The sequence below is a fragment of the Octopus bimaculoides genome, chromosome 6 (genome assembly GCF_046866305.1).
Source record: "Octopus bimaculoides isolate indiv1 chromosome 6, ASM4686630v1, whole genome shotgun sequence".
Taxonomy (NCBI): Eukaryota; Metazoa; Mollusca; class Cephalopoda; order Octopoda; family Octopodidae; genus Octopus; species Octopus bimaculoides.
This window is the reverse complement of record NC_142933.1, coordinates 54,736,917-54,760,945: the sequence shown is the minus strand read 5'-3', so window position 1 is coordinate 54,760,945 and position 24,029 is coordinate 54,736,917. Positions and strand designations below refer to the sequence as shown.

At 33.8% G+C, this 24,029-nt stretch overlaps 1 protein-coding gene across 3 annotated transcripts in view; it reads right to left on the bottom strand.

The window, feature by feature from the left end:
* The window catches only part of LOC106867596 (adhesion G protein-coupled receptor G6), a 342,347-nt gene extending 322,710 nt beyond the window's left edge, over nt 1-19,637 (bottom strand). Inside the window, exon 1 of one of the 3 annotated variants that reach the window (XM_089353872.1) lies at nt 19,292-19,637. The gene's annotated coding sequence lies outside the window, so the exon portion shown is untranslated. The remainder of the gene's footprint in view (nt 1-19,291) is intronic. The other 2 variants (XM_089353873.1, XM_089353870.1) reach the window with 2 other exon arrangements.
* Between the last annotated feature and the right edge of the window lie 4,392 nt (nt 19,638-24,029).

The window sequence follows — 24,029 nt, the reverse complement described above, 5'->3', positions numbered from 1 at the left end:
TTCTGGTCTAACGACCCTCTATCTTTGTTTTCGTTCGGTTTCCTTTTATGTCTCCACTGACCTGTTTTTGTTTCCAACTTTGACCATCCATAAATCCCAAATTTTATTTTGGTATTTATGGGAGCCACTGTCTTCGAAGACTCATATTATCATTTAATGCTCGAAACAAGGAGTAGATAGACAGTCGACATCTGAAGAACGGTCGTTCTTTGTGTTACTTGCCCTGTCTTCCATTTTTTCTCATGTTGTTTGCGCATTTAACTCATTTGTTTTCGTATTTCATGTTGTTTACTGTTGGTGACGTCCTGTACCCATATATGCATATATATATATATATGTCATTTATATTATATTATATATATATATATATATATATATATATATATATATATATATATATATATACATACATACATACATACATACATACATATATATATATATATATACACATACACACATATACATATATATATATATATATATATATATATATATATATATATATATATATATATATATATATATATATATAAATATATATATATATATATACATATATATATACATATATATATATATATATATATATATATATATATATATATATATATACATATACATATATATAAATATATATATATATATATATAAATATATATGTATATATGCATATATGTATATATATATATATATATATATATATATATATATATATATATATATATATATATATATATATACATATTAATTATAATAAAGGGTAAAAATCATTAATTATAATAAAGGGTAAAATTCATTAATGATTTTACCAGGTGATCTGCGCGGAAATAAAAACTTTATAGGTAAATTTTACAAATATTTTAATTATTATATACATGATTATAACATGGGATTGGCTATAAGCCTCTCCACGCGCTAGAGAAATAGATGCCTAAAGACGCTATCACTACTTAAAAAACTCTGACAATTAAAACACGAGCTGTAGTCGGGCAAAAGAAAGATAATGAATTAAACTAATGAATTAACCGTATACAAGATCATGTTTCAAGCTTAAGGTAAAAAAAATATATATACCTAACTACCCTCAACAGCAACGACATTCCATAGTATAAATTGACGAGTATCTACACATACGTATACGAGCAGCGACCTCGTACAGCAATATATATACACACTCATGGAAATATACAGTAAAGTAGAATTTCCATTTCTCTTTCCAGCCATGTGTAGTATATCGAAACATATTATGCAGTGAATGCAGTTTTGATCAAGGGGTACATTTTTCAAATATTAATTATAATGAAGGGTAAAAATCATTAATGATTTTACCAAGGGTTAAGCATGGAAATAAAAACCTTATAGGTAAATTTTACAAATATTTTAATAATTATATACATAATTATAACAAGGGATTGGCTACAATCAATAAAGTGGGGATGCTCAACGTGATCAGGAATATAGATCTGTTCGATTATGGTTGAACTAGGGTTAGACAGTTAGATCAATAACAATTTAGTTGGCAGGTAAAGTTTCATATACCGTTCTCGCTCTTTGCGTTGTATACACTAAATTCTCAATGACTCAGTTCAATTAGTAACAAATAATATAAATAGGGAGTATACTTCGACTTTTACATGTGATTTATATCATTTTTGTTTCACTTTAAACAAACCGGAACTAAGTATCGAAATATGGACTCAGGAGACTCATTAAAGAGTTAACCTTTGGTGTTTGCTGCGGTAAATTGCCAGGAAATTGAACAATCAATACGTTTTTGATTAGTTAGTAGTAATAAGTTCAAACCCTCCCAAAAATCAAGGAAAAACTGCTTAGGTGCATAAAAAGATAATGAAATCAGTTGGATTGCCATGAGTTCAATGCCCTCGCGACGTCTTCAATTTTATAAAGTGCTGAGAAAAAAACAAACAAAAGCAAAAACAAAAAACTTACATACGTTATATACTCCCCCACCACCAAGCACACATACTCGACAACACTAGCTATAATGAGATTGTGATATAAATTCTCATACATACACAAACACACGTGCAAATTCACATATAAAATGGTACTCACAAGTACAAAAAAACACACAATGACCAACAGAGATAAATGAAATATTTACGCACAATAACATAAACACAAGCCTACTATACTACAATGACTGACACACGCGAATGCAATCAGAAACACAAACATGTAGTCACGCTAACAACCACGCATACAATTTAAGGAGATTATCACAATTATATATTTACACACACACACACACACAAACACACACACACACACACACACACACACACATATATATGAATACATACATGCATACATACACGCATTTATACATACATACATGCATGCATACATACATGCATGCATACATGCATACATACATATATACATACATACATCCATCCATCCATCCATACATACATACATACATACATATTTGCATACGTGATATTGGTGGAAACTAAAAATAAAAGCAGCAACCAAATTAAACCTCACCGACCTCATATGGCTCTTTGAGCAACCAATAAAAGATAAAACTTTCTCAATAGGGTAAGAATAGAGCAAAAGACTAGGGCCCATTATTCTTTTCTACTCTAGGTACAAGGCCCGAACTTTTGGGGTAGGGGGATAGTCGATCAGATTGGCCCCAGTACACAACTGGTACTTAATTTTCTTGTTTCTGGATTAGAAATCGAGTCTTTCTCTCTTGATAAGAAATATGAAAAATTAAGCCGTAAGAACACATACATACATACATACATACATACAGACGGACAGACAGACAAACAGACACACAAAATCCAAATATACCCACGCCTTTAAAAATGATATATGAAAAAAAAAATCTCACCTACCTTGTTTTATTAATAGTGTTATATATATATATATATATATATATATATATATATATATTATAATATAATGTATATATATTTATATGTATCCAAACAATTTTTTGTAGAATTGCTGATTCTTGTTTATAGAAACTTTGTGTCCTGGAACGAAATTACCCATTTCAGTAGATTATAAATACATGTTACATCTTTTAAAGTAGGAAGCATCAATAGATAACAAGCCACATTTTATCAGATTAACTCCGAACTTCAGCAGACGACTGAAAAATGGTGTAGCAGACGATAAATTCAGAGGCCATGGAAGTACTTGAGGAGAGGAGAAGAACCTCTTCAAATGTATTGATAAAAAAAATATATCAGCAGAAAATACTGCGAACAATTTTGCAACGTACAGGGGTATTTTTTTCAGCAGAAGATAATGAGGGTGTTTCATCAGGCAATAAATGGCATGTTTTAGCTGACTATTTTAGAAAACATTTTCTTTTTTAACTGACAATAAACATGTTAGCACATGATAGTAGATGCTTCAGACTGACGCACTTCAACAGCCAATAGAAATCAACACAGAAAATGAAAGTAATGCGTGTGTGTTTGCGTGTGTGTGTGTGTGTTTGAGTGTATGTGTATGTGTGAATGTGTGTGCATGTGTGTACGTGTGTGAGTTTGTAAATAAGCATATATATATACATATACATATATATGTATATGTGTGTATGTGCGTGCCCACATGAGTGTGTGTGTGTGTGTTAATTGCGGTTTATAAATTCAGCAGTATATCTAGTTTCACTGGTGCAGTACATGATGTGTATTTCCTACCTGGCCAATATGCATATCAATTAATATGATCGCCTGTTATAGTTAATCATGTCAATTAATGAAAACATATATGGCTGTGTTTTGTGTTCTCAGATCTGCTAAGGGTTCTTTTAGTTATATTAGGGAACCTATCATCGTGGGTGAGCGTGGGTTGGACATATTCTTTCATTTGTCTGTCTATATCCACATGCAGACATCCAAAAATTCAGTTTAAATTAAAAAGTAAATGTGAGGCTCGAAAAACATGAGAAGGAAGGTTTTTGATTATAAATATTATGCATCAAATGAGAATAAGAGAGAGGACAAATGAGAGAGTAGTGATAAAGCGAGAATGAAAAGCAACAGAAGGAAGAGAGATGAAAAAGAAAGGGAAATACGTGCAGGGTCTACAATTATTTATAAGTAGACCTTTACAAAAGATTCCTACGCAATTTCACATTTAGCATTTTAGTTAACAAACAAAACACCTATCTATCTATCTATCTATCTATCTATCTATCTATCTATCTATCTATCTATCTATCTATCTATCTATCAATCGAGCAAATACATAATGGAAGTGTTTAGGAGAGAATAATGATGATAATGATGATGACAATAACAATAAATAATTATATTAATAAATAATAACAATAGGCCGGTAAACAGGTTTTTCGTTCTTTATCCAAATAATTTGCTTAGACTGATGATAGAGATGCCTCAGCTGCTTCTACTGCTGGTGATGATGACCAAGATGGCAATGGCGATAATGCTCCTGTTGCTATTGTTGATGATGATAATGACTGTGTTCCCAATGATTATGATAATAAAATAAAAATGAAAAATTAAACAAAAAACAAAAACAAACAAACATCGGTAAGTTCAATATGATATTCAGATGAGAGACTATCGAAACCTATAAGATCAACAGACGTACGAACGGAATGCAAAAACTCAACTAAAATGAAAAAAATCTCAAATATATTGCTTTGGCTATACATGCATACATGCATGCATACATATATATATATGTATGCCTGTATGTATATATGTATGTATGTATGTATGTATGTATGTATGTATGTAGGCGTGTATGTATGCATGTAATTATGTTTGTATGTACGTACGTATGTATGTATATATATATATATCTTTTTATCCATATGTATTTGGCTTTGGCTATACATATATATATGTGTGTTCTGTGTGTGTGTGTGTGTGCATGTGAGTTATGTATGTATGTATGCATGTATTATGTGTGTATGTATGTATGTGTTTATATATATATATATATATATATATATATATATATATATATATATAGTTCTTTCAATTGGTGAAGTGATGTTTTCCGTTCTAGCTTTAAAATAGGTAAATGTACAAACACTTGCATGCTGCACGGCTCTTGGTCACGTGGTACTATTAGTATTTCTACAAGTTGATAGTAGCCTAATTGATAAAAACAAAATGTGGTAATTTCTAGGTGAAAAGCCAGTATGTTGGGAACTGTTTTGTGAAATTTTGTTTGGAATATGTCTCGAAACCAGTAGTTATCTGTTCATAAGATAACAACGCTCTGATAATTATGTGTTAATATTGATTTATAGCGTTGGCTCAAAGGCACACGTCTATAGATGATGAGTGGTTACTCGGTTTTTTATTCCTTTTTTTTTACCTCTTTCTCCTCATTTAGTCAAGAAGGGAAAAGTAGCGTTCCTGATGCTTTACTTTTCCAAGGTTTCCCGAGACTTGTGGAAGGAAGCTATCCTCAAACTGGATACTTGGCCTCAGATACCTGCAACAGAATGAACTCTGCTAAGGTATCTTAGGAACAGGAAGCGGTGTTAAACAGGGCGATGGATTAAGTCTACTATTCTTGAACTCAGAACGCTAAGAGCCAGAACAAATACTGCAAAGCGTTTTATCTGGCTCTTATTATTCCACCTTTCAACTGTTCTTGTCTGATACGTATTTCATCGTTCCCGAAAGGAGGAAAAGCCAAGTTAGCCTCGGTAAGGTCGGAAAAAAACACACAATGCATTTTATCCTGAGCTCTGTCGATTCTGCTTATTTTATTGATCTCAAAGCATTAAAGTGATGCGACAAAGAGTCATTGTACAAACTGCTGTGCTCACCATATTAATGCACCCAAATATTTTGGCTTTGTTTTTGTTAGATTGAGGTGCTGTTTAAGTTGCGCAGATCATAAGTGTTCGTAAAAACTTATCAGTCTGTAGCATTTGTTAAGGCGTGGCCCTCACGACACAGCGTTGGATAGCGTTGAAAATAAGTTCATTTCCAGAGATAACCTCTTTTCGTGTGTTTACTTTTACTATAATGGCTTTAATAATAATAATAATAATAATAATAATAATAATAATAATAATAATAATAATAATAATAATGATGATGATGATGATGATGATGATGTTTAGTTTATTTTTGAAATAATAATAATAGTAGCGATAACAATAGTGCTATCTTTTGATTAAGGCAGTAGTCCAATTTTGCAAGAAAGAGGTGGAGTAGATTGAACTGGCTCCATTATGTTACTAGCATTTATCTTATCTATGTTGAAGTGATGAAACAAAATAGTCGACAACGGTGACACTAGAACTCAAGACTGAGGAACAAAATTAGATATCGAAAATATCGCCACCTTTTTGATTAAAAATGATGATGATGGTAGCGACTGGTGGATATATATATATATTATTTATTTATTTATTTATTCGTTTCAGCCAAGTGGCTGCGGTCCTGCTGGAGCACCACCATGACTTTCCCTCCTTATGTTGTGCTCTCTTCACGTTCCTTGCATGGCTCTTCTCCGCCACCTGATGTAGTCCAATCAAGACTTTCGATGGCACATCTGGTGTATAAGAGAATTTGGCATCGCTGCCCTCAACTGTGTCTCATTTCGAGCCATCGGTTCGTCGTAGATAGGAAAGCGTCGAGTTTTGTTTTGAAGACCTCTATATCCATGTCTTGCAGGTCTCTCAATTGTTTTGGTAGGGCATTAAAGAGCTGAGGTTCTTTGAAACCGAGGCTATTGCAATACCTTGTTCTTATGTGAGATGCAGTTGACGGTACCCTGGTACTTTGCAGTGGCGACCTGTGCGGGCATTCGTGTAGTACTTGATACCAAAGTTTGGGGTAAGTCCTTCCAGTATTTTTCATATGTAAATTATTATATATCTCTCCCGCCTGCGCTCCAGGGAGTAGAGACTTAGTGCCTTCAGTCGCTCCCTGTAGTTCATCTGCTGGACTGTGGCGATCTTTTTTGTATAGTGACGCTGAATTGCCTCGAGTTCTGTTGTTAGCTTGACACTATATATATATACATGTGTGTGTGTGTGTGTGTGTGTGTGTGTGTGTGTGTGTGTGTGTGTGTGTGTGTGTGTGTGTGTGTATGAATGTATGTATATATATTTATTTATATATATATATATATATATATATATATATACACTCACATAGGTACTAAGTCCAATGTAAGTTGTAGATCCAACCTCGGGATTGTCTCAGAAATGGCAATAAAAGAAGAGCGCGAGTTTAAAATTTTATAACAGCTGTTTCAGCAGTAATTTTTATTGATGAATATTTTAATTGTTTCGATTACATCAAGTAAAAATCTGCCCTCATCAGATGACTTTAAAAACATAATCATATAGGAATGTACAGGATTTGAACTGATCTGCTTTCTTAGTGTTTAGCTAGACAAGTGTATATGTATGTGTACACTCCTGTATATAGGTCAGTGAGGTGTAGTGTGTATCTATATATAAGTATATGTGAAATATAATAATAATAGTAATAATAATAATAATAATAATAAATAGCAACAAAAGAATGAGACCTCGATATTAGATAAATAGAGGAATTCATATATATGGTGTAGTATAGGACAATCAGTAAGTTGTCACAATAGGATTCAGAGTTTCAAATGCTGGAGCTAAGAGCTACGATGCATTTTCGTCGGCTATTTTGACAATAGACGCCATGAAAAAAAACCGTTGATTAAAAGGGAAGTTACTCTAATAGACAGGAAAAATTATAAAAGATTAAAAAAATTATAATAAATACATGCAACTATATTCTCACAATACACATAAAACCTTCTGCGTACGTAAAGTCTACATACGTACACACTCACACAAACATGTACACACACACACACACACACACACACACACACACACACACACACACACACACACACACACACACACATATATATATAGGAGAATATACAAATAATAACAACAGACGAGGACAGGTGGTGTAAATAACAAAAGTATATATTAGTATGACGCTCGGGAATACGGAAAGTCTTTGACGTTTCGAGCTACGCTCTTCAACAGAAAGAATACGGAGACAAGGAGAAAAACACGGAGAAAAAAAATTGAATAGTGTTCAGTCAACGGTCAATCATAATATATATATATATATATATATATATATATGCCCATACATGTACAAAACATATACGTGCATTTACGTGCTCATATACAATCTCAACACGCACACACGCATATACCTATACACACGCATGTATATATATATACATACACATACATGTATAAATATACACACACATACGTATATATGTTCGCAACTTCATCTTCATATACACATAGATGTATGCTTACAAATATATTAGACATTTATCTATATAAAATATACTCACATATATACACAGACACATACATATATACATACTCGTACAGGCATGTATTCACACTCACCGCATATATGAATATACATATATGTACATATGTATACAGATATACACATACATGCATATACACTCTCCTATCAACACACAACTGCAGATATACATACATATACGCGTAGACGTATATACACACATACACACATACACATTTAATATATGCATACATATGTATATACTCACATACGTATTCAATCACACAAAAAGGAAAAAATGAAAAAATATTTAAAAATATTAAAAAATATATATAACAGTAAAAATGTTAAGACATGGAAGGCTTGTACAAGAACATTATAAAACATGCAGGTTCTATCCGTGATCTTGGGGTTGGGCGGGGGTGGGGGTGGGGGTGGGGGTGGGGTCAAAACCGTAACAAGTATTTTGTCATATGTGGACATGATCCCAAAAGTTCAGTTCTTGAATTTAGACATGTAGTGGGGTCTAAGGAACTTTTCCAAATGAGCCATCTTTCCATATCACAAAGACCGTACTTACCCCTGCCGTTGGTATAAGGTTTACACTTGGCCAAGGTGTCTGCTATAAGTTTTACTGGAAGATCTTGGCCAAATGTGAACCTTATACATATATACATAAATATAAAATACATATATGTAATATTTGTATATTAGAGGGGAAAAGACAACAAAACCAAGGCAGGACGAATATCTCAAGTCATTTAGAATATGTAATTAGAATAAGGTGGAGTTGAAGTAATTAATTAATTAATTGGTTAATTAATCCATTAATTATTTATTGAATGTTTTACAGCTGTTTCTGATATATATATATATATATATATATATATATATATATATATATATATATATATAAGTGTTCGGACTGTTCGGGCTTAGCCCGGTGCATTTGCAAGCAGATTTACTTTCTGCCAACATTGACTTCAAGTATGTAATTACAGCTAATAACTCAGGCTCCTTTTATTGAGCCTGGTCGCAGTTCATTTATTTTCGTTCAGCATTTGGTGGTCATCCTAGAGGTGACCTGTGTCATAAAATACCATTCGTAGCACACGTTCTCTCGACATCGTTTACACGCGCCTGACTCGGACTCAGAAGTTACAGCCCAAGTTGTTATCTATAATAGAAGTTACAGCCCAAGTTGTTATCTATAATAGAAGTTACAGCCCAAGTTGTTATCTATAATAGAAGTTACAGCCCAAGTTGTTATCTATAATCGTAAAAATCAAAAGTAATTCAAATTCTATGTTTTCTTGAAACAATAAATTTCTCTAGGGATTAGATTGGAATAAATTAGAGATTCCAATCTATGAAATATTTCCGTTCTAAAACATTCTTAAAGGAACAAAAAATTATCCAGCAACTCGGGCTAATACGAACGATCCAGGTAGGTGTAAAAGACTAACTGGTATCTCTTGTCAAGAGTACAGGTGAGAGTCAGATCGCTGGGGTTGTTGTGCATTTTGCTGTCGTTGCTGTTATTCTGTGCATCTGTGTGTAAAGATCAGTTGTCTTTTGTAGGGTTGCTCTATTTTTACGCTTAACTTAGAAATGGTGACAGACATAGTTCTAGTATAAAACTTAAGCCATTTGAGGCCAGAAATAAAGCGGAAAAACGTGAAATTCTTCGAGCAGGCATGTGTCTTATGCAAAATATGTGATGAGGCCGAGTGACGCTGTTAACCTGGCGTCGCCTCTGGTATATATACAAACCGTCAAAAGCTTGTTTATTTTTATGCTTTTTGATTTATTATTAGTGTTGCTTAATATGTTTTGCTAAAATTGCTGTTTCTTTTCAGTTATCATCAGAAAAAGGTAATTAAAATTCATTAAAATGACAGATCTATCGGACTTTCAAAGAGATCAAATTGTTGTCACGGCAGGTACTAGCGTAACGAAAACAGCCGAAATTATTTGGTGTATGACGAAGTACTGTCTTGAAAGTAAGGACATCCTTTGAGAAAGGGGGAAAAACCTCCTTGTCAAAACCAAACTCCAGAAGAAAACCAAAACTTTCAGATAAGGGTCGTCGGACTCTTACGCGAATTGTCAGAAAGGATCACAAACGTGCAGCTCCCAAAATTACTGCAGGGCTTAATGATCACCTCGAGAACCTAGTTTTCACAAAAACTGTTCGCCGGGAGCTCTTCAAAGCCCGATTTCACGGGAGGGCTGCAATCAGAAAACCAACACTTTCAAAAACAGACGCTGCAAAGCGTTTCGAGTGGAGTAAAAACCTACAGAATTGGTCCCTAGAGCAGTGGACGAATGTAATTTTCTCGGACAAGTCATCCTTTACCTTATTTCCGACCACCGGGCGAGTATACTTGTGGAGACAGCCAAAAGATGCATTTGACACAGCTGCCTTCTTCCAACTGTTAATCATGGAGGAGGATTTCTGATGATCTGGGGGCTATATCTTGGAAATCCGCTGGCCTAATGGTTTCTGTTCATGGCAGAATTAATAGTCAAGACTATTTAAGCATTTTATCTGATCAAATGCATCCTATGGTTGCGGAACTGCTGCTGGAGGGAAACGCAATCTTTCAGGATGGTAATGCACCAATTCAGACAGCTAAAGTTGTTACTGAATGGCACGAGGAACATTCTAGTGAAGTTTAACATCTTATCTGGCCACCACAGTCCCCAGATCTCATTATTATTGAACATTTATGGTGCATTTTAGAAAAACAAGTAAGGAGTCGATATCCTCCACCATCATCACGACAAGAACTGGAGTCTGTTTTAGCTGAAGAATGGAGAAAAATTCCTTTGGAAATAATTCAAACTTTGTACGAGTCCATACCTGGTAGAATTCAAGTTGTAATTACTGCCAAAGGCGGTCCTACCCCATATTAAAATAAATTTGTTTGAAATTTTAAAGTGTTTCCATTATTTTGTCCAACCCCTGTATATATATATATATACACACACACACACACATATATATATATATATATATATATATATATATATATATATATATACATATATATATATATATTCATCATAAAGAACGCTAGATTAAATGAAGACTGTTAGTCGAAAGGCATCATGCCAGAAAATTCTACAAGATTATCGACAAATGTCTGGGAAATATTTTGGCCATGCAAAGATCTTGTGTAGTACAGAGTTAATAAAGAGGTGGACCTGGTCCATTTGGCACAATTGTTATTTTCTTTATATTCTACAAGATTTAGAAAGGATGGAAAACATGCTCAGTTTTGGTTGTCATTGAAGTTGTAAATAGATAAAAGGAGATAACAAAACGAAGTTTGTAGCTTTTGTTTTGTAAAGATTGTTTTTCTTTTTAAAAAGAAGCAGTGCCTTGTTGTTTAGTGCCAGGTTTACCCTAAGCCTGCATATATGACTAAAGTTATTTCAGTTGCGAACATCATACTTTATGTATATAACTTTATTGTACAATTTGTGGTCCCACTTTTTGTTGAAAACGATTTGAGGGTATATTTGGAAGCTAGAAATAGCTACTAAATTATTTCGAATGTTCATATTTATTTACAGGAGTGTCCAGCACCATAGATAGTCATTGTCAGAACGCCAAATCGTTTACTCTTGCCGAAGTGTTCCGCTATTTTACCTCCTCACTCTTAAGGAGTTCTACAGCTTTATATAAGCACACAAGCCGGACTTGTGGAAATTTAACAGAAAGTATTTTTGTTATAAAATCATTATAATAAATATTAAAATAATTTCATTCATAAAAAATGTAGAAATTTCGTGAGAACGGGAAATAATTCGTATTGTTTTAATCGTTCAACTGGAAGTAGATAAAGCTATAGCGTATAAATATAAAAGTCCTTTTCGACTTTTTTCAGTCCAAAGGATTTTTAACCCAATATTTCCACGCTATTATTTATAGTTCAACCATTAAAAAATCATTAAAATTAATATTCACAAGTAAACGATGCACGTTTTCATCACTACCATGACTACCTACAAAAAAAAAAAAACGAAAACAAAGGATTGCCACCACCATCACCAGTAACCGACTCCACCTCTTCAGCAATAAAAATACAAACATCACCACCATCACCATTGCCGTCATCACAACTACAAAGTTCAGAAGTCACAATTTGAATAATGAAGTATATAATGTTTCGTCGTTGTCTTTTTACCTCCGCTGCCGTCACTGTTACCGCCATTGCTGCCATCGCTGCCATCGCTGCTACTAAGATGATCTTATTAGTGATTGTTGTGGTAACCAACACAGCTACATCAGATGTCAACAACTCTCTCTCTCTCTCTCTCTCTCTCTCTCTCTCTCTCTCTCTCTCTCTCTCTCTCTCTCTCTCTCTCTTTGTTTCTCTTATTATCGTGAACGCACTGCAGCCAACACTATTACCACAACTACCAACATTCCCACAATCTTGAGTTACCTCCTTTAGTGTGTTGGACTCCTTACGTTTAAGATACTGCGACTTTAATATTATGCTGTTTTCTTGCATATAGGGTAAAAGTTTAAGATCTGGTACTTAGTTGCAATATATGGTTCGAAAACAGTGACAGATAAATTTCCCACAGGTTAGGAGGCCGATCTTAGACAAGTAAGTTTACTGGGCATATATTCTTGACAGTCGGGTGAATATGTACAATTTAGCGTTCTGTCCAGAAACACAAAATGTATGCATATCGCATGCGAGTTGCAAAACTAATCTTTTACCCACTTGGTTGTTTGTTACCCTACAGTGTGTAAGCAGCTAATATGAAGGAGAGAGGAAGAACTGAAACATTAGCGACTTCCAGATCTTTACCCAAGACATTAACAAAAACACATGACAGGAAATAAATGCGACATTCTTATGTCTAATGACATTGGAAATATAAATGAATTAGCTTCAATTTGTCATCGAAATCAATTCACCGACTCAATTTCCTAATGACTCGCATCCATTCGACGTCGCTGTGCATCAACAGAAATACATTCGTTAAAACATTCACAAAGCCCTTTTCTACCAATGTTTTACACTTATAATCACTTTCCGGTGACTAGTCTATAGCATTATATAATGTGACTCTACAAATGTGGGTTTAGTTATATTAGGAACTATATGGAACTAAAAGAGGAGACAGTCTGGGAAATAGGGTATTACTTATCGAACATCATCTACAATCAAAGATATTACGCCATGATCATCTTGTCCTTTTTTAAAGGTGGTGGAATATGCTGTTGCGTTTAACAGACAATATAACACGATTTAATAGAAATTTCTAGTAAATCGAGTGACCACACAGTGGCCCCCTCGTCGACTTGTATCTGTGCGTATATTTGATTGTGTGTTTGTATGTGTGGTACCTCAAATTAACTGTATTCTTGAACTGTTCTTGCAAGTAGTGTAGTCCTGAGTAGAATCAATGCTGCAAGTAATTATTTATTTATTCGTTTCCTGGAAAACTAACAAATCGAATGCAACAGGTTTTGAACTCATGTTGTATTAGTTGTTAGTCAAATACATTAATCATTCAACATTCTTTCCTCAACTCAGCCGCATAGTAGAAAGTAATACAGAAGAAAAAGATCCTTACATATTCACCCTCTCTGATTTCTTTTTTGCATAATACAACAGATGGCATAAACTTATATCTAACAGAGTAAGTAATTATAAAAGGAACAGAAAGAAAAAATTGTGTAGCAGTAGAGAAGTTTAATCATCTAGTTACGGTGATTGATCACCAGAGAGCTACAATGATCTGATTAAAGTTCATTTTTCAAATGTTTAAACATTTGTTTTAGGGTAGCATAAATATTTAAACATTTGAAGAGTATTAGTACACACATACACACAAACATTGATACATGTATGTATGTATGCATGTATGTATGTATGTATGTATGTATGCATGTATGTATGTATGTATGTATGTATGTATGTATGTATATATGTATGTATGTATGTTATTCTTTCTTTTATTCTTTTATTCTTTTACTTGTTTCAGTCATTTGACTGCGGCCATGCTGGAGCACCGCCTTTAATCGAATCAAATCGACCCCAGGACTTATTCTTTGTAAGCCTAGTACTTATTCTATCGGTCTCTTTTTGTCGAACCGCTAAGTTACGGGGAGCCAAACACACCAGCATCGGTTGTAAAGCGATGTTGGGGTGACAAACACAGATACACAACATATACACACGCATATATATATATATATATATATATATATATATATATATATATATATATACATATATACGACGGGCTTCTTTCAGTTTCCGTCTACCAAATCCACTCACAAGGCTTTGGTCGGCCCGAGGCTATAGTAGAAAACACTTGCCCAAGGTGCCACGCAGTGGGAATGAACCCGAAACCATGTGGTTGGTAAGCAAGCTACTTACCACACAGCCACTCCTGCGCCTATATATGTACGTAATATATATATATATATATATATATATATATAGATATGCAGGGCAGGGAATCATGAGCTACCCGGCAGAATTGTTAATTATTAATTTTATTACTAATTGATGATTCCCTGCCCTGCATATCTATATTTTAATAATAACTCCAAGGTGGATAGTTATACCGCAGGAATTCGTACGAGTCTCTTTCCTAAACGGGACTATTTCTGATACACACTGAATTGAAATTCATTAGGGCGAGAGATTTTGAACTTACTGGCCGATAAATTTCTTAACGTCTTCTTCACGTGGTATTGATGTTCACATGGTCAAAATTAACGTGAGTTATTTAGACATTAACAAATTTATTAGAATATTTAGCTGAAGATCAGAATAGAGTATTATGTACTCTTAACTGTGAAACAATTGTACTAAATTAACTAAAGGCAAGTGTTTTTTACTCTTCTCTATTGTTTTTTGTTTTTTGTTCTGTGTGTATCAAAAATATCGCTATCAATCTGGAGTAATAATTTGTAGTTTTGAAATCAGTAGTTCTTTGACTGCTATTTCTGAATTCTCAGTATGTTGGAGAAGCAGGTTACTGTCAATCCCTATATATTTATGATTATAAATTTTACCGAAGAAGGTTTTTTTCATACTGAGCTACCCGGCAGAATTGTTAATTATTAATTTTATTACTAATTGATGATTCCCTGCCCTGCATATCTATATTTTAATAATAACTCCAAGGTGGATAGTTATACCGCAGGAATTCGTACGAGTCTCTTTCCTAAACGGGACTATTTCTGATACACACTGAATTGAAATTCATTAGGGCGAGAGATTTTGAACTTACTGGCCGATAAATTTCTTAACGTCTTCTTCACGTGGTATTGATGTTCACATGGTCAAAATTAACGTGAGTTATTTAGACATTAACAAATTTATTAGAATATTTAGCTGAAGATCAGAATAGAGTATTATGTACTCTTAACTGTGAAACAATTGTACTAAATTAACTAAAGGCAAGTGTTTTTTACTCTTCTCTATTGTTTTTTGTTTTTTGTTCTGTGTGTATCAAAAATATCGCTATCAATCTGGAGTAATAATTTGTAGTTTTGAAATCAGTAGTTCTTTGACTGCTATTTCTGAATTCTCAGTATGTTGGAGAAGCAGGTTACTGTCAATCCCTATATATTTATGATTATATATATATATATATATATATATATATATATATATATATATATATATACATACATACATACATACATACATATATATACATACATGTGTGCATAATACATGCATGTATGTATATATAAACTCTGTTTTATACATTTTTAATTAGTTATTAAATAGTTGTGTTTCGCCGTATATATTTCTATTTATCTATCAAGCTGTTTCTCTATTTACATTTGTATTTTAATTCCTAAGTTATCTAGTATGTGTGTGCGCGCGCGCGTATGTGTGTGTATGTGTATGTCTAACGACTTCTTCTTATCCTCATGTTATTCCTTAAACTCTCTAATCTCGCATTTTGTGGTATCGTCACAACTTTGTTATTATCTGAAGGCTAAAATACAAACACCTGGTTTATCGTTAGACATGTTTCCAAAATGGTTTTATGTATGAATAACAGCCTATTAAGGAATATTGGCAGGTGCTTAAGGTTTGATGGAAATATTTTGGTGTCCCCAAAGAAATTTCCTCTAATCCATTTGTCATTCACAAAGTTAAGCGAAGGACACGAGGCACAATGATAGAGTGCCTTGCACGCTTATGGAGTTATGAAGGTTATCAAGTGAGAAAATGAAACATCAATGCTTCGAAGAAAGTCTTGAACTTCGTCAGTTCTCATTTCTCTTTAGTCATGACTCAAGTTCATTTTATATTTTGTAAAATGTATCACTATTCGTTTATACTGTCCTGGATAAAAAACGAGAATACAAAGAAACTGGTGATGATCTGCACCTACAAAAATTAATCAATAAAAGAGCTGAATAAATTTAATCCTTGCATCAATCTTTCCACCTCCTCACCACTTTTAATGCGTCCGCTTCGAGTGCAGTCAATGAGCAATGAGACAACTCTTTCTATCTTCCTTACTATCAAGCGAAGACGTAAAGTAGAAGACGTTACTTTCTGTACTGCTCACAATTAGATTTATTGAATTTTTCTATGAACTCTACTATATAAAAACGTTTGATGATATAACTGATAATGCTGAGCTTCTATAGTTGTGCACTTGTATCACGATACATATCCACACCCAGTCAGATAGGGTGGGTGGAGGCTGGCACAGATCTACAATATGCGGTAACCATTTTTTCCGGGCTAGAAGTAAAGCGAGGCACCTTTATTGGTTAAATGTCGTTCTAGTTCTTTCATTCTGTCCTGTTGTTTATAGGCACATCATGCGTATGCATAATTTCAACCATATGTAAATCACATGTATTTAACAGGCGTGGTTATGTGGTAAGAAGCTTGCTTCCCAACCACATGGTTCCGGGTTCAGTCTCACTACGTGACACATTTGGTAAGTGTCTTCTGCTATAGCCTCGGGCCGACCAAATCCTTTTGAGCGGAACTTGGTAGACGGAAACAGAAAGAAGCCCCTCAAGGCATTGCTCCAGCATGGCCGCAGTCAAATAACTGAAACAAGTAAAAGAACGTAAAAGAACAGAAAGAACACTGATTATCAAAATATTTTCTGGGCCTAGTACTAGTTTGCACGTGTCTATTCATGTCTAAAGAACAATAATTCAACTATTAAATTGACGAAATAATCTTTAACTGATCAGTACTACAGCCTGGAATTATACCCAATTATGATACATATTTTATATAGAACTGTAATGAGTTACAGCACTGTTCAGGAAACTAAAATGCAACAATTCATGGTGGTGTATGCCTTTAAATATACTGAATGTTCTTATTAAGGCAAGACAGCGTGAAAGAGTGAAGCTTATGTCTATGAAGACTTTCTTTTAAATTAAATATAATTATATTACCAATGTAGATTGCCAATTTTCATTGAGTCAAGTCTGTTTAATGTGTTCACTTTCTCATCGAGTAATTTGTCTTCAGATAAACATTTAATTGCTATTTTCCGACTACTGTCAATAGCCTAGTGATGAATGAGTTCCACCATGTAGAACTAACATTAAATATAACCAAAATAGAAGGAATTTTATTATAAACTTTGTTCAATTCTTGGAGGAAGATAGTTCATTCTGATAGATTAAGGAAAAGCATAAACATCATAGCGTGTTTAGTAGTAAAATATGTAAAGTAATACTTCATCGTGCTAAAATTTGATGAATTATGATTATTATTTTTTTAATCTTCATTAATCCAGCTCAGTAATGTACCAGTAATTAACCCGTCAGCTGTGAACCGTTTATTCCTTTACTTGGTTCTCTTTTGGTGTTGTGCATGTTGACGCACCACCTTCAAGGGATTTTGTCGACCATATCGGCTCTAGTAATTGTTTCAATCTAATATTTATTTTATTGATCCATAATTGTCGAGCTGGTAAGTTACCTTTTGACATAGCATCGGTTTATAACTGGTGGTGTTGTATCATGCACAGACAAACTCACATGCACACATGTCCTTATACATATACATACACACATATGACAGATTACCGCACTGTTTCCACGAAGCAAATTCAACTCATATGATATTGATGTATTGTAAACGATACTACTTGCCCACGGTTCTGTGCAATATGATCAAACCTGGAACCCAGTGGTTGCAAAGCAAATTTCTTATCCACACCACCATACCTGCACTAATGTATCTAAAATTAAGGTACTTAACAATCGTGGCAGGATCTATCTAATTGTAAAGAAGCACCCTTTCTAGATACATCTTACTGCTGTACCAACAAGTGCAAATAGTATACAAAATGAATATCCTTCATTAACAAGAAGTGCTAAGATCAAATCCTGCTATGGAACAAAAATCTTGCTAACGAACAAAAATCTCGAATCATCAAGAACATTAGTGGTTCAAAGTTTCTGCAACATATTCAGCAGTAAATGGCAACATTAAGTAACTACAATCATAGCAATGTTAGGAAAATACTAAGCAAACGAACGACAAAAACACTCGAGGGACATTCTATGTTGTTACTCGATTTGTGAGAAACAGTTTCTAAACTTCCATCAAATAACGCTCTACTTTCTTAATAGAGTACTGTACCTGCAAAAAAGATAGGACGGGCACAATTGGAACGTTGTTGATAATAAGTTTGCTCAACAACTTTAACAACCACAAACAGGAGCTGCAAGAAATATCGATCAAATCGTCCTCAAATCACACCCTACCATCTTAATCAAGAAAAGGACACAATGGACAACATAATTAAAATAAACCCTAACAGGTGTGATGATGACAAGTGGATTGCTTTTAATCTAGTTGTCATCTGGGGATAACAAACGCTAGACAGCCATAAAAAACAAAAGCAACAATAAACAGAAAATAGCAATTAAATAAAGAAAATAATTTCGTGCTGTAAACTAATGAAGAAAAGGTTTTTGAACTTACCTCCAGTTAAAAACAACAGTATGTCAGTTGCTATTTAATATTGATGAATATTTGGCAATAAAATGTTGACTTTCAAGCAAAATCTAGAAGCTTCAGTCAATCACAGAAATGAAACGTACTATTCCATTCAATTTGTATATTTACGATAGTTTCCGTCGTTTGTAGATAGAGGAAACTAATTATTTGTTCCTGTTTTACAACTCGTTGTGATTTTACTGAACGAACTAATAAGTGCGTTACTCTGCAAGGGCTTCTCTAGATAGAATAACGTAGTATACAATCTTCGCATAACTTTTGGATTGAGAACAAATCTGGAGTGGTTCTCTCTTCTCTGTTTTTCAGAATGAGCTACAATCGGCCAAGTTGCTACTGCCGGTTGACCGCAATCAACAGTAGCAACAACAACGACAATAAAAACAGTAGCAGTATTAACTACAACGACAAGAACAGGATATTCAAGTGTTTGAAAGTCGAGAGTTTTCCTGTTGAGGTGCTGGTTAGACTATGTTTTTCAGCACATTTACACACACACACACAAACACACGTACACGCATAATCACACACACATACACGTGTATATATGTGTACGCATGTATATATATATATATATATATATATATATATATATATATATATATATATATATATATATATATATGTATGTATGTATGCGTGTATATTAATCTTTATGTTTATATTCATATTGTATGTCTATAAATGTATGGGTGTATGTGTGTATATTTTTCGTGTACGGTAAGACTGAAACTGGATATTATAAGACCTGGAAGACAGTCCATATCTCCATTATTACTTTTACGCGGTTTCTTAGAATGGTTTCATATGTTTGTAAATGACTCTGCAAGTCGAAGGAGTTTGTATTCTGAAGGAAACACTGCACTCTCTCTATGGCCAAGCTTCTTGACTCTTACATGCATAGTTCACCTAAGTTAAGTAGGTTCTGTAATTAGGTGTATGTAACCTACTAACAGCACTGTCAAAGGCACTAGGTATTATGATTTTTTAACAAATAAAGTGGGGAAATTTAGAAGTTATTATGCTTTTCCGAACGATAAGTAAGAAGAATTTAAGAGCTAATGACTATTTCATTACATTTTATCATTTAAATCAGACCGTGAATTAGTAGGGGAAGGGGGTCTTGTAATTTATAAATAATCCAGTACATTGGATAGTACTTATTCTATATTAGCCAAGGAGTAAGGTGATACAAAAATCGAATCTAGTGGGACGAGAACATAAAGACACTGAACTAAATACTTTTAGGTAAAAAGTCTTTCACCAAGTAATTAGTAATCACTAATTACAAAATATGGTTGAGTTGTTGCTGAGTCATAGGTTTGTCTTTCGTGGATTCCAATTATTGATATTTCCTTTTGTTTTTTAAAACAATAAGATGCAATTTCAAGAAACTTTGGTTACTATCTACTATGTCTAACAGGTCGAGCGACTACTTAAAGGATCCTTCGTTGACTTATGGAGATGGCGGAATTGTTGTTGCTGTTGTTATGTAGTTCCAGGTGAACTATGATGGAGTGTCCCAGGCACACCAGTAGCTGACCGAACGACGAATCGCAATCCAAACTGCAGTCTAGGCAGAGGGTGCGTATTTAATATTTTGTGTTTTTGCTTTCCCTTGTGTAAGTTTTGATGGTTGATCTCCGAGAAATGTCTTATAAAAGTGTTGCAGTGTGAATATTTTGCAACTGTTATTGCGACATGGAATCTGGCGTCCTCGTTGTTGGTATCACTTATGATAATGAAATATTTACGTTGGTGAAAGTAATGGCGAATTCTGAACAGCTTGATTCTATATTTTGGAGCAATTAATTCCATTGTGCTTTTTCGAAGTTTGTAAAAGTATTTTTCCTTTCTTCATTGATGTACTAGTGTGAAGTGATGATTATATTTAAGAGAGTAGGGTAGTATTTCAGGAAGGTTTATCAGCAATATATTACAGGTCGAGTGTTTGCGTGGAGTGAAGGTTTTTCAAATAGCTCCAGATAGTAGAATAGTTACAAATGTGAGAAATCCTGAGAAGATATTTTATATTATCTAGATTTGGTGAACTCAAAATTCTCTCTGGAGAACTCAGCACCCCTTCCCCCCAAAAAACTACACATATATCACAAACAGAAGACGAATACGTTGAGGCTCAATATAAATTTTTTTACATAAAATACAGTATAAATTTATAGTAACTACAAACAAGACATCGGATTTCGAAAGGAAAGAAAATGATGTGTAGTATTCACATCCTTCTACTTATTTTAGATGAGTAAGTAATTTGGAATATTTTAAAATGAGGATCCAAGTAAGGTTGGGAAGTCTCAGTTCCTTGCTGTATGTTGCCGCTAATTCTACAGAGCTCGAAAAATAAACTTTTTAAAAAGATGTGTATATAGATATATCAATTAATAGTCTATTTTTCCAAAGTATAATTTTAGGAGGTAACAAAAATTTTGTTTCAAGAGGAACAAAAACGCATTTCTGGGTAATTGTAGAACTTTAATTTCAAATGAGTTTTTATAATTTTTCTATTACGTCCAGAATTTGTGAAACTAAACTATTTTGTGCTCATAAAGATCAATTCATAGTCTTACGTCTTTTCATGTGACAGAGCAGACGTATCATCTGACACATCCTAATTACTTTTTCAGATCTTCTGTGATGATAAAATAGACACACTTGCATACACCAAGCAGACAAATTTATGTTTGTGGGCAATGTACGCCAATAAAGAAACAGCAACAACTTGATCTGCTACCTTGCAGCAATTTTGTTGAAAAGTATGAGTCCAAAAATGGGACATATTTGTTGTGTATTGTGCAATTTCTATTAAAAGCTTTGATAATGATTTAATGTGAACCTACGAATCACTATGGTGATTATTATTTTTATATGTCAGAGACAGCTGGTTTCACAAAGAGAAGAAATTAAAGACCAACTGCCTAAACTATCAACCAACCCCACAAACGAGTATCACATGATGAAGCAAACCCACCAGTTTCACTAACAACAATCACAGACAGCAGTTATTCTGAAGATTCAGCTTGTGATATGATATAGAAACAGCAGAGACAAGCCCTTGTGTTCAAGTTGCATCTAATTCTCAAATCTACTGACTAGAGTTAAATGACTTAGTGAGCGATTTGAAAATAACATTTGAAAAAGTAAAGAGTAACACGATATTTTCCTATTTTCACCATCGTCCTATGAAGTATTCATCATTTTATTTCCAGGAGAAAGGTATTTAGTTCTGCTGCGATAGCAGTAATCTGATGCGAGATATTGGCTATGACTATAATCCCGAAGAAGTTTATAGTTGCCTTTCTACACAATGCTAATAAGAAACTTTCAATAATTTTAATAAAACGCTCCTGGCCTTAATGGGATTACCAATGTTCATCAAATGCAAGGAGCACATATAGAATATTGATGGTAACTTTATAGTTATTTTATTACATCTAGAAGTACTCAATGCTAATGTATTTTTCGTATCTCGAAAATAACAGGAATTATCGGAATAACTATTTAGAGCTGAACATGTTGATAGTAGATATGATGTGGATCACCGCTTAATCCTTTGAAAATATATATTCCATCATTTCCCATTAAACGTCATAACCTCATAAAGCGTATGGTTCATCAAGATAGTGTTTTTCGATATTTTAAGGAAAGTGTTATAAAATGGCAGAATCAATAGAACGTTGGTGTTTATTTATGTGCTTCTACGCTATGAGTTCAATTCCGGCTAATTTCACCTTTCATTCTTCCAAGGACGCTGAAGTGCAAGGAGATAGAATGGTAGCAATTTCGGTAGAGCGTTGGCATTCGGTTATTTTACATTATGAGTTCAATACCGGCTACATAAAAACGAGTACTAGGATCAATTACAGAGACTATGTACCTTCCCTCAAATGTTCGGTTATGTAGCTTCGAAATCATTATTGAAAAAGGAATCATGCCAACAAAATTGCGAGAACACTTGCTCTTCATTAAATATGAACTATTTGCAGATGATATTAGAATACTTCAATATATGTTGTGAGGCTTATATACAACCAATTTGTCCTCTATCTTCCAGTTTATTCTAATTATTACTGAAAAATTATTTTCGTTTTGACATCTCTTTAAAAAGCTTTCTTAGATATGTCTTAACTTAAGAGAAATTGGAGATTAGCTTGAGACTGGCTTATAAAAGAAACAACAATAATACTTAGGAGATAAATTTACTGATATAAATTGTTCTAAGTAGATGAAGTGTTCAATATAGTTGTAAATAAGTCCATTGATGTTGAAATCTACGTCGGAAGAAGTGAGGCAACGTACTGAAACAACTGAAATGGCTTTCGTTACAATCCCATAACCGACGTTGAAAATAGGACACTTTTTCTAGTTATAAATAACTGGTAAATATATTGCTGTTGTTACTTAAACCTACGTTAGCTCTATGGAACACACTTATGGTCAACGCCATTTCAAATCTGTGTATCCCGTCTTGTTTTTTTTTGGGCGTAATGTGTCTAAGACTACAATGTCCAATACATGATTTTGTCTTCCTAATTAATGGCTTGGTGAACTGTGTGTGTGTGCGTGTGTGTATGTGTATGTGTGTATGTATGTATACGTGTGTGTGTGTGTGTGTGTGTGTGTGTGTGTGTGTGTGAGAGAGAGAGAGAGACAGAGAGAGAGAGAGAGAGAAAGAGAGAAATATTTGGTT